Source organism: Pinus tabuliformis, chromosome 8, assembly GCF_031772625.1.
Source record: "Pinus tabuliformis cultivar Carrire ecotype Pingquan chromosome 8, CPIR1, whole genome shotgun sequence".
Lineage (NCBI taxonomy): Eukaryota > Viridiplantae > Streptophyta > Pinopsida > Pinales > Pinaceae > Pinus > Pinus tabuliformis.
Window position 1 is genome coordinate 329,193,979 of NC_142294.1, and position 12,767 is coordinate 329,206,745.

A 12,767-nucleotide genomic window follows, 5' to 3' on the forward strand; every position below is an offset into this window, starting at 1 on the left:
CAAACCCAAGGTTCAGCGCGATGTCTTCTCAAATGGGTTTTTGTTGCGACTTCTGAAACATCACAGAAAAAAATTTATAGCGAAAATTCCACGATGACCTATTTGGAGCAGCGAAACCCTAGAATCCAAAGCTCTGATACCAAATGTTATGAAACCAGCTCAAGAAAAGATAGAAAAGATAGATCAACGCCTTAGAATGCAGCCTCTTCGAGGGGGCAACCTCCTTTACATTACATAAATGAACAATTCTTGGATGATACAAATGACAAAACTTCCTTTCTATATATACGAGTCTAAGGAGTCACAATATAATCCAGTCGACCTAACAATAATAATATAGAGCCATAAAAATAACAATAGAGGGATTCTATGGGGCACAGAAATAACAATATGGGGGTAATAGGGGCACAACAATATAAATAAGGGGTATAACTACAATAGTAATGGGGTTATCACTAGTATTATAGGGACCCAACAGTTGTGAACTAATTTCCCCAAGCAGAGGATCAATATCTAATGTGCCTACTGCCACTGGTTGGGAACCACTGGTAGAATCTCTCCTACTCCTTCTAGGAGAAGGCTCCGGACTCGTAGGTGAAAGCCCATGAAGTCTCTAAGGCCGTCGAGATGGTCATTCAGCCACTTTGAATTATTTAATAGATCTACTTAAAGACTCAAGAAAATTATAAAGCTAGGCCGACTAGGAGCACAGAACACTCACTAAAATTTCCCTTAAGATATCAGCAATCAAACAACTTCCAAGTATTTCAACTTCAGGTGATTAGGATTGGACACCAAAATACAAGAAAGTGGGCCTTTCGAAAATAGACTGGGGTAATTATGCCCTAGGCCTACTAGTAAATGTATCAAAGGTAGTTATGCTAACCTCCAGACAAAAACCTTTATTGGTGCAAGCCCCCAAGATTCACAAGGGTGCCCTCCAGAAGTACTGTTGAACGTGATACAATGTCAACCTCAGGTGCCATGGGATTCCCCTTGGCAGCCAACCTGTGTGGATCCTAGGATAGGCAACTATGGTCACCAACTCGTATCAGAAGCTGAGCGGGATAGTCGTGAGGTAGGATCCGACAAGTAAGAGAGGTGGTATCTCTCGTCCTTATCTTCACTAACCCTCGTGCTTTACTCCCAATCACGGAGCTTTCCCGGTCTCCCTAACGCTATTGGATTTCAATCTTTAATCAAACTTCTATGTTTTATGATTTAGAGCGACCTTCGAGAGTTAACTCTCCTCTCACCTAATCCAAGGCCCTAATAAGCCTAAAATTGTTGGTGTATTTTGATGACAATACAAAATTTCTAGTTTATTTTATCAAGCGCTTGATTTTTAATGGTTGTTTTTTTAATTCAAGGGTATAAATGGAAATGAAACCAATGGTGTTTGTATGACACAAAATAAATCAATGAAAAACTAACTATATGAATGCAATTATTTGTTCTTCGATGAAAATAGATCTCTATGTGGGTTCTACGAAACTTCTATAAAGCAAAAAACTTTATCATTTCTTTTCTTAAAACACACTTCACACATACAAAACTAAAAAAGACTATTGATGCCTTAATAACGCAAAACTACCCTAATGCAAGGTGTAATGAAGATGCAAGATCCTATATTACACTAAAAAAGAACGAAAGCAATTGTTTATAACTATTAATAAGCCAACTTAATTGTTGAAAAGAATACAAATTTTGAATACAAAATTCTCTCCAAACAAGAAGGACAAATCCCCAAAGATCACAATCCACTTTCAAAAAATCAAAGAAACCAAAATCAAACTTGGTAAAAGAAAACAAAAGCAATGTTTTTTAAGATCTTTTCTTTTTCAAGAAATAATCAAAACAACCTTTTGAAAGCACTTTAAATGCCACTAAGACTCAAAGACCAAAAGAAGAGCACAAGGAATCTTTGCAAGTTACAAATTTGACAACGAATGAAAACTTGAACAAAAAGGCTTCAACTTGTATTAAACGACCCAAATAGTAGCAAAGATCTTGACAAACTGACCAAGAACTCAGGAAAGAAATACTTTCAAATTCATCAAAAAAGACTTCCAAAAATCAAGAAAAGGTGTAAGGCCACAAAATGATGGAAAGAAAAACAAGTAGACCAATAACCGAGCTTGGCATTAAGATTGAAAACAATCTGATGTTCTAGAGGACCAGAAAAATCAAGAAACTTTGTACGAAGTCTTGTGTGCCAAAACACAAATCATAAAACTGACTCAAAAAGCAAACCTAGGCCAAATCTTTTCAAAGCGGAAGAGACTTCAAAACAGTAAGCTCACAGAATAATAAAATTCTAAAGATAGAAATTGACCACTCAGAGACTAAACAGACCAAGAAACAAATCTTTTTGGGCAGAGAGATTTGAAAAAACAATTAAAAAATGGTATACGTGACTGTGTTCAAGCACAGAGGCATGTACATGCTCTTCTCATAAAGGAAACTCGCATATACGTGGGTTCACTTCACAGAAACGGGCGTGTGTATGCTACTCTAAATAGAGTAAAGTGCATATACAAAGCTTTGCAATAAAAATAAAAAGCAAATCTAGATCAAAAAGATCAGACTTAAGGTCTGAGATTCTACTGGACCAAATAATATTATCACAGCAAGCAAACCAAGAACTGAGCCCTGATTGACACTGAACAACCCAAACTAGGAATAACAATATTGTTATCCCCAACAGAGTCGCCAATTCTGTTACGGGAGTAAGTACCTTAGGGCTTTGGGTTGGAACCCCAATAGAGCAAGAGAAAACTACAGTAAGAAACACTCATACAACTCGGGCAAAATGCTTAAATAACCAAACTATGTGAGAGTGGCCATACTAGGATGTCCTTCGTTCTGGTAGATCCCGCAGGGTTCAGACCCTCTGCAACTCCTGATGTTCTCCAAACCTGAAAATTATTCAATTCGAACATACATAGCAATATATAGATAAAGAATTTTAATGAAACTAACTTTATATCATATAATCAAATGATTAGTTATACATCAAAATAACATTCATATATGAATTACAACGTTATCTGATGCATAAACACAGTTAATCTCGGAAACAAGACAATGCTTCTTTTTATTATAGAAAGCTATAAATAACACAGAGAGAATTCACCTAAGTCTTCTTCTTCTGGCTCCAAGCGGAACCTTCCTCTAGATCGATCCATTCTCAGTCTTCAACAACCTCCTTCCATAACCAATACCATGATATCTCAAGAAAGAGGGAGAATATCAACAATCAAGAAAACAAGTGTTTCCTGAAACTTGGGGAAGTGCTTGAAGCACAGGGATACTTCAGACTCAGTCAGGGATAATCTCAGTAAAATAACTCTATCTCTTCTCCTCCTTAAGGCCTTCCCATAGAAGTCTATTTATACTCCTCCCAATTATGCTTTTAGTTTCGAAACAGTTGGGCCACGGGCAAGGTAATCAACAGGTAAAAACCGTGAAATCCACCCATAATTTAGGAAATTTAATTTTTTTAAGTGTTTTAACACATATATGCGGGTTGGGTATTGACTAACCCACATGTACATGCTTTTATCTTAGGGAAAAGTAGTTTACAGGGAATAAAACACTCTTTTTAAAATATTTAGACCAACTCTGGAAGGAGGGGGTTGCCCTAGGCCATAAACCAAGCATCACAAATACCAAGGGTGGTAAATGGTACTATAACATGTATGAATCAAGGACCCATGCTATTATTATTACTTTGGGAAATAATTTGTACAGGATATCGAAGGTAGCACTGCCTACCACCATCTCTTTGGTTAGTATAAAATAATGCAGTAAGCTCATTTCCAAAACCGAGAAATTTGTTTTCCTGATGATACGCCCTAAAGCAAATAAGAAGACGTTGACCACGACCTCCGGACAGGGCCCCTCTGCATGACAACTATAGATGGACAAGGTCGTGGAGGAGTACGAGGACATCTTCACCTCCCCCGCAGGGGATTCTTTGCATTTTCAGGTCAAGCACTCCATCAATATGACCCTAGGTGTGCCACTGCCCAATGGACCAATCTATCGGCGCTCCGTTCTGTAGAACGATGAAATCAAGAGGCAGATTCAGGAGCTACTACAGAAAGGTCACATCCATCCAAGTTCATCACCTTGTGGGAGCCTGATCGTGTTGGTACAGAAGAAGGATGGGACTTGGAGACTCTATATTGACTATCGGGCACTGAACAAGATCATTGTCCATAATAGGTACTCGATCCCATGGATTGATGACCTCCTGGACCAAATGAAGGGGTTAAGATATTTTAGCAAGATCGATTTGAAGTCAGGATATCACTAGGTACCAATCGAACCCTCCGATGTGTGGAAGATTGCCTTCAAAGCCAAGGAGGGCCTTTTCAAATGGTTGGTTATGCCTTTCGAATTGACAAATTCTCCTGCAACCTTCATGAGGCTAATGGATGACATATTGCGGCCATTCACCAACTCATTTGTAGTGGTATACTTGGATGACATCTTCATCTTCAACTAGAGTTGGGAAGAGCACCTCCACCACATCCGACAGGTTCTCCAAAAACTGCGGCAGCACAAGTTATGTGCCAATTTCGAGAAATACACTTTTGGCATGACCTAGGCTCAGTATCTGGGATACATTATTGATGAATAGGGGGTGAATGTGGATCCATCCAAGACCTAAGTCATTCGGGATTGGCCATCTACAACCACTTTGACAGAGCTCTACAGCTTTCCAGGTCTTACCAACTTCTACCGCAGGTTTGTGTTGGGATTTTCTTATATCACTTGGCCCTTCAGTCAAGTCACCAAGGGAGGAGTGAAAGAAAAATTCTTTTGGTCTAGATCTCAATAGAAGGCATTCACAGAGTTGACATATAGCCTCTGCTTAGCACCAGTGCTCATATTACCATACTTGCAAACAACCATTTGAGGCCGAGACAGATGCCTTGGGGCAGTCCTTACTCAACACGGGAATCCAATGGCATATCACAATGAGACACTTTTAGACACAGTTCGGAAGTATCCCACTTATGAAAAAGAGATGTATTCCATTGTGCATGTCTGCCGACAATGGAAGCATTACATTTTGGGGAAGGAAATGGTCATCCACACAGACCACCAACCCCTGCAGTTCATATAGACCCAAGGGAAATTGCAGAATGATCGCCATCAGAAGTGGTCCACATGCCTACAACAATTCCATTTGAATATCATGTATATGAAAGGCAACACCAATAATGTTGCAGATTTCCTCAGTTGACCACAGATCATGGTGTTAACCATTGTGCTCAACTCTTGTGGGCACGAGACTTCTTATTGGCCACTTCTCTACAAAAGCGACCCAGAATTCGGCCACACATACCAGAAACTCTTGGAGGGTTAGCATGTTCCAGATTTTCACCTCCAAGATGCCCTGTTATGCCACCTAGGTCACCTTTGTGTTCCTTCAAGCGAGTGTGCCAAGATCATTTGGGAAGCACACTATAGTCGGGCTGTTGGGCATTTCGGGGTCAAGAAAATAGTGGCGGTACTGTAGAAGTATTTCTATTGACCGAATCTTTTACAAGATGTCAGGAAGTACATCAGATCATGCACTACCTGTGTCATTCCCAAACCAACCATTAAGAAGCAAGGCCTCCATACCCCACTGCCCACCCCTAGTCGACCTTGGGAATCCATCACCATGGATTACATGTCAGGCCTTCCTTCCACTGAGCACGGAAATGACTGCAATTTTGTGGTCATCGGTAGGTTCTCAAAGATTGCCATTATGGCGGCCTGCAAGAAGAATATCACAGTAGAAGCCACTGCTAAACTCTTCTTTGAACGAGTGTGGGTACACTTTGGGATCCCACAGTGTATCATCTTAGATCGAGATAGTAGGTTCCTTAGTACATTTTGGTCCAGTCTTTGGTCAATGTTGGACACCAAACTCACTAAGTCCACAACCTTCCATCCTCAAACTGATGGCCAGACAGAGGTTGTCAAAGGATGATCATACACATTCTACACATGTACAACTCAAAGCATCCACGCACATGGGACAAGAGCCTCCCCTATGTTCAGCACAGCTACAACCGGGCTCTCCACAGCTTGACTAGCCACAACCCTTTTCAGGTTGGCTTGGGATTCCAGCCACTATGTCCCATTAATGTGGCCATGCCATTTGCATCTACTCATGTATATTCGGCTCATGTCTAGTCCAAAACAGATAAGGAAAACAATTTCATTGAGCACATCCAACATATTTGCCAGCAGGTCATGAAATTCTAGAGAAATAAAATGCCAAGTACAAGCACCAACATGATCAACATCAGATTCCACACAAGTTTTAGGTGGGCGACAAAGGCTGGTTGCATTTGCAAAAGGAACACCTTACTGGAGCCTATCGAAAGCTCAGACCACTACGATATGGTCCTTACACCATTACCAATTCTATGGGAGACAATGCATTTAAGCTCAACATTCCCCCATTCCTTAGTTTGCACCTAATGATCAATGTGGACCACCTTCGGCCATACTTTCCACCATTACTAGACACATCCGACATTGCAGAGTAGCTCACACCCACAGAGTTAAATCCAAATTGCATGGAACAAGCTACAACTTTTCAAATCATGGACACACAGATCAAGGAAAATCGCCAGCATAATATCCAACTGTATCGAGTTGTCAAAGTAGTCCAACTCCTTCACCAGCGAAAGTGGCTCACCAGGGACCAAGTTCAGCAGAAGTTTCCTCATCTCATGGAGGAACTCAACACAATGGGGACCATTGCTTCCTAAGGGGGTAGGAATGATCCAGGTGGATATTGGTGGCCACCCACCAAGTCCACTTGGACCCCCACCATTGTTTCTTTCAGCTTTTCATTTTCCTTAATTGTAGCACAGTTTACTATTTTTAGTGGTTTTTTGGGTCCTGAACTTCCAGAGCCACTTTGAGGCCTTAAACGACATTTTTTGGGAAAACTAGGAATAACATGGGTCCATGGATTGATGCTACTCTTCCAAAAGTTGTATTTCTCAGATATATTTTTCTAACGAGATATTCTGCACGTCAAACAGAGATTGTATGCCAAAGTTGCAACCTCGGGAAGTTGATGTACCAATTTACCCAAAAGGGGCCCACAGTTTGGTGTTTCATCTTCTAGGGTTGGGTTTTTGGATGTTTAGGGTTTTCCATTATTTCTCAGCAATAAATATGCCTTCAAGCCTCTTTTTAACACAGTCCAGAGGCATGTAGCCGCCACATCTCTTCTCAGAGATAAGCTACCATCGCCCTAGCTAGTTATTTCCATTTCTGTTTGCAAGCATATTTTAGTATTTCACATTAATGAAATGAAGTATTATTTCCCTTGCATCTCTGTGTTTATGTTTATCTTTGTAATTTTTTTTGTTTCTATTTAAATCCAGATCATTTTTTCTCGTAATCCACTTGTCACTTGGAAAATTTTTACAGAGGAAATGATAGCACAATATGGTCCAAAGAGCAACACCTTATTTAGCCAATTGATAATCTCAAAGAAAAAGTTTTAATGGCAGAGCACATTGAGGACTTCAGTAAACTGAATATTAGGGTAAATGATATTCCATAGGAGCATAGGATTGATGTCTTCATAGGCACTTTAAAGGATAACATCCAACATGGGGTTTGCCTTTGTGAAAAATATTCATTGGAGAAGGCATTTAGGGTCGCAAAAAAAGTTGAAAGAAAAATTATGGCAACAAGGAAGTCTACCACTCATAACTATAAAGATGGAAATGTTATTGATCCTAGTGTTCCCCAATCTACAAGGTTGACACCACAACAATTGGAAGAAAAATAGAAAAAGGGCTTTGTTGCAATTGTGATATAATATACACTAAAGGTCATAATTGTGCTGAAAAGAAATTATTTTACATAGATTGTGAAGAGGAGGAATAAAAGGAACAAGAAACATCAAAAGATGAGTATATACACTAGGAACCCACCCCGGAGAAAGAATAAATGAATCCAACCGTATCTTGTAATGCATTAGTAGGAATTTCCACTCCTCAAACTCTCAAGATAGAATGATATATCAAGAAGAAAAAGGTAATAGTGTTGATTAGTTCAATTAGTACCCATAATTTTATTCATTGTAAGATGGCCAAGGAATTGAATTGCTTCCTATATCCAGCACTAGATTGTCAATAGATGGTTGCAAATGGAGAAACTATAAATTTCTCTAGAAAGTTCCATAATATCAAGCTAGTCATGGGGAAATATGTATTTAATAGTACAATGCTTTCCATTCGAATGGGTGGTGCTGATTTTGTACTAGGAGTGCAATGGTTACAATCTTTGTGGATGATAGCTTTAAATTTTCAAGAAATTTTCTTGATTTTTTTTGGGAAGGAAAGGATGTTTAGTTAAGGAGTATCATAGCGAAACCAGGAAAGATAATCAACCCTAATGGAAAGAAAAATCTTCTAAAGAAATAAAAAAGGGGCGTAATTGCACAATTATGCTCACTAGAGATTCAAACATCGAAATAATATATCTCTCCATATCTCCAAAAAGTCTTAGACAATCATTCCAAGGTATTTGATTATCTTAAAGGTCTCCCACCTATTTGTGATCATGATCATGTTATTCATTTGATTACAAGAATTGTTCCTCCAAACATCAGGCCTTACAGATATCCCTAATCCCAAAATAGTGAAATTGGACGTATGGTTGCAAAAATGCTAGAGGTCAGTATAATTCAACCTATTCAAAGTTCTTTCTCTACTCTTGTAGTATTGGTGGACAAGAAGAGTAGATGATGGCATGTGTGTCTGGATTTAGCGAGGTCAACAAGCTCACTATTAAAGATAAATTTCCAATTCCTGTCATTGATGAATTGTTGGATGAATTACATGGACCAATTTAGTTCACCAAGTTGGATCTTTGTTCAGGATATCATCAAACTAGAATGAAGAATAAAGACATTCTGAAAACAACATTCAGAACTCATGAGGGTCATTATGAACTTAGGAGGGACTTAAATCTGATATTCAGAAGTTTGTGGAAGAATGTTTGGTTTTCCAACAAAATAAAGTTGAGACATTTAAGAACTTGGGTCTATTAAAAACTTTAGCCATTCTAGGTCAACGTTGGGAGGAGGTCCCAATGGATTTTATCAAAGGTTTACCCAAGTCTAAAGGAAATATTGTCATTGTGGTGGTATTTGATAGACTTACCAAGTATGCACACTTTCATGCATGATCTCATCCTTTTAAAGCAAGTACAATTTCTACTGCATTTATATAAACAATTCAAAAGCTACATGGAAACCCAAATATTATCATAAGTGATAGAGATCACATTTTACTAGAAAATTTTGTATGGAATTTGGTTCTTGTCTTGGTACTCAATTAGCTCATAGATCATCTTATCATCCTGAACCTAACGAGAAAGCTGAGATAGTGAAAAAAATGTTTGGAAGGATATCATAATTTCTTTTTATATGATAAACAAACACAATGGATCAAGCAATTACTTATGGTTGAATGGTGGTATAACACTTCCTTCCATACTGCAGCAAAAATGACCCCATTTATGGCACTTTATGGATATCAACCACCATCCATCATCTTTAAGATAAAATTCTAAGGTTCAAGTTGTGGAAGATCAAATCGAGCATCAATAATAAGTTCTCCAACTCTCAGAGGATAACCTCACTTTGGCGGAGAATCGAATGAAATAGAAAGAAAATCAAGATCGTAATGAAAGAAGTTTTGACATAGGTGATTGGGTATATTTACGGCTACAACCATACAGACAAATGTCCCTCAAGCAAGCTGAGAAGGATAATATATGATCACCCAAGTACCATGGTCCTTACAAGGTGTTGCAAAAGATTGGTACTACGGTATACAAATTGGACTTTCCTACATCTTCTCGAGTACACCCAATTTTCCATGTTTCATTCTTAAAGAAGGTTATCGGTGACAAGCTTCCAGTTCAAACAATATTACCAGAATTTGATGAAGAAGGAAAAATCATATTGGAGCTTTAAGCGGTTACGGAACAAGAACTTGAAAACTACATAATCAATCATTTTCAGAGTATCTCATTAAGTGAAAGAACTTACCCACTGAAGATTCGACATGGGAGGATGAGAATTTTATACAGAAGCATCGAGAACTACTCAAGGGTTGAGGACAACACTTTTTGTGAAGGTGAGGGGCATGTTAGGTCCCTATAATAATAGTGCAGTCCCCTTATTGTTATTGTTAAAGTAGCCCCCATATGTTATTTTTGTACCCCATAGAAACCCACTATTTTTGTTGTTGTACCCTTACATTATTATTTTTATGTAGCCTCTAATGTGACCCATTAGACTCCTATATATAAAAATGAGGTATTTTCATTTGTATCATCCAAGAATTGTTCATTTATGTAATGTAAAGGAGGTTTCCCCCTCGAAGAGGATAATTTTTAAGTCATTGATCTATTGTTTCTTCTATTTTGTGAGCTAGTTGCATAACATAATCAATATCTAGCTTGCAGCATGTTAGAGATTCTTCCAAAACACAATGAAGCTGCTTCGAACTAATGCATCAAAGAATGAACTAGTGACACTGTTATGGCTAGACCAATGTATTTCAAGAAGCATACTTTTCTTATAGAAGGACATAGAAAAGCATATTTTATAGGAGAAGCAAGAAATTTGATGTATACATCAAATAAGTCAATACTTAGTATTATATGGTAGCATGGAAACAAATCTTGGGAAGGTTCTCTCAGTATAAAGGAAGAAGTTCACAATCCTCATCTAGAAAGGTTACTCCTAATTCTTGAAAGACGTGAAAAATGAGTCTCATAATTAAAGAAGACCTCATACTTTGGGATCAAATTGAATAATTCAAGAGGAACTCTTAAGTTAGAGATATTATATCCGAAGGGAGTTGGAAGTATAATTTTACATATCTTGGACAACTACATCATTGCTTAACGATTGAGAGAAAATGAAGAGAAACTTATTACCAAGATCCTCGAGAAGATAGATTATATACCTATTGCAACACCATATAGCAGAAGTTGGAAAGTTCTCATATTGTTGATCCATCATTGTAATTTATTGGTTCCATGATAGATTTGATCAAGGATGTGTCAATTGGGTTAGCATTACTGATGATGAGTAGGGATACTATTGATGGCTATTTCTACTTGGGATTTGGTCTATTGGTAAAGAATACAACTTAATTTTATGGAACAATAAAGAAAGATGATATGGAGGCTTATATAACCAATTGTGAAGTAGTTTGGGTCCATAATGTGTTTGATGGATTATCTGATGACATGTTGGATTTGATTACAATACCTTGTATTAATCAAATCTATATGAACATTGTCAAAGAAACAGGAATGATTCATGACATAATGTAGAATGGAGCGATGAAACTACAATATATCTCCACTGACGAGTAGGTAGCCAATGCATTGATGAAGTCCCTTCTAAAGGGAAAGGATGAGTATTTTTGAGACAATCTTGGGCTTGTGGATATATCCTCCTTGGATGAGATGGAGTGACAATGGACACTTTTTTTCTCCATGTATCATGTACTATGGTGAGGACTAATAGTTGTAAGTCTAGTACATGAACTTTGGTAGGGAGAATGATGGATTCAAGAAGCATTAGGGATAGACATTCTTGAGATTTGTACTATGATCGGGAAAAACAATCGTAAGTCAAGTACATAAATCTAATATAATAATGGTCTAGAGGACTGATATTTCCTTGTGTCAAGTATTGTGACAATGGATTAGGAAATGGTGCTCGGTGGGCATACCTTGGTGAACCTAGGTGGAGTATGTACCTCATAGAGGAAATGGTGTCTTGTCGAATGCCTCCCAACATTGTGCTCCAATCTAGTGGAGAGGTAGAGCTTACTTGTCAAGGACTTGGTAGTTTGAAAATGTTGCTTATGATAATGTTATCATCATTGATGCCTATCAATCTAGATCATTTCTTATATGAATATTTCAACTTAAGACTATCATGTTGAGTCATTATAAATACCTCTAGGTAGTTAAGAGGGAGTGTTGAAGTTGTAATTAGGGTCGGTCTTCATAATAAAGTCATCATTGATATATTTATTTTATTTATATTTATAATTATATTTATATTTATTATATTGTCACATCATGTTCTTCATGCTTAGAGGGTCAAAAAGAGTCAAAAATAATTTATTATGAGCGAAAAAGAAAATTTCTTTGATTCATGTCCCATTTGGACATTTGTAAGAAAAATAAATTTAAATTTTATATTGACTCAAAAGTCCATAACATGACCAAGTTGGCCCTCTTCAGACAAGTTGACCTATACCTCCAATAGACACATATTTGACCCTACTAGTAAGCTATATATAAAGGACAAGTTCAACTAATTTGGGAGCTCATTCACCACACAACAAGTAACACATATGAACCTAATGAAGAAGAAGAGGAAGATGAGTCAAAGGAGAGAGAAAGAAAAAGTTAAAGACAAGAAGAATATTTTAAAGTGACCAAAGTTTGAATTTATAATAGCTCGCACGTGTGAACTGAAATATCTAGGAAAGAGGCCATATTTTTTGAAGTGGTTACAGGCCAAAATTCGACCGTAGTTGTAGGTCCAAAAATCCTTAAATTTGACTAGATTGGAGCAAGTTTGACCAAAATTGACTTTGACATTGGAGGTGACTTGGAGGAGGGCTGGACTTGGTATCTTAGTAACAATTTGGCCTTGGTCCTAGTCTTGGATATCTCATTTTGGTCTGACT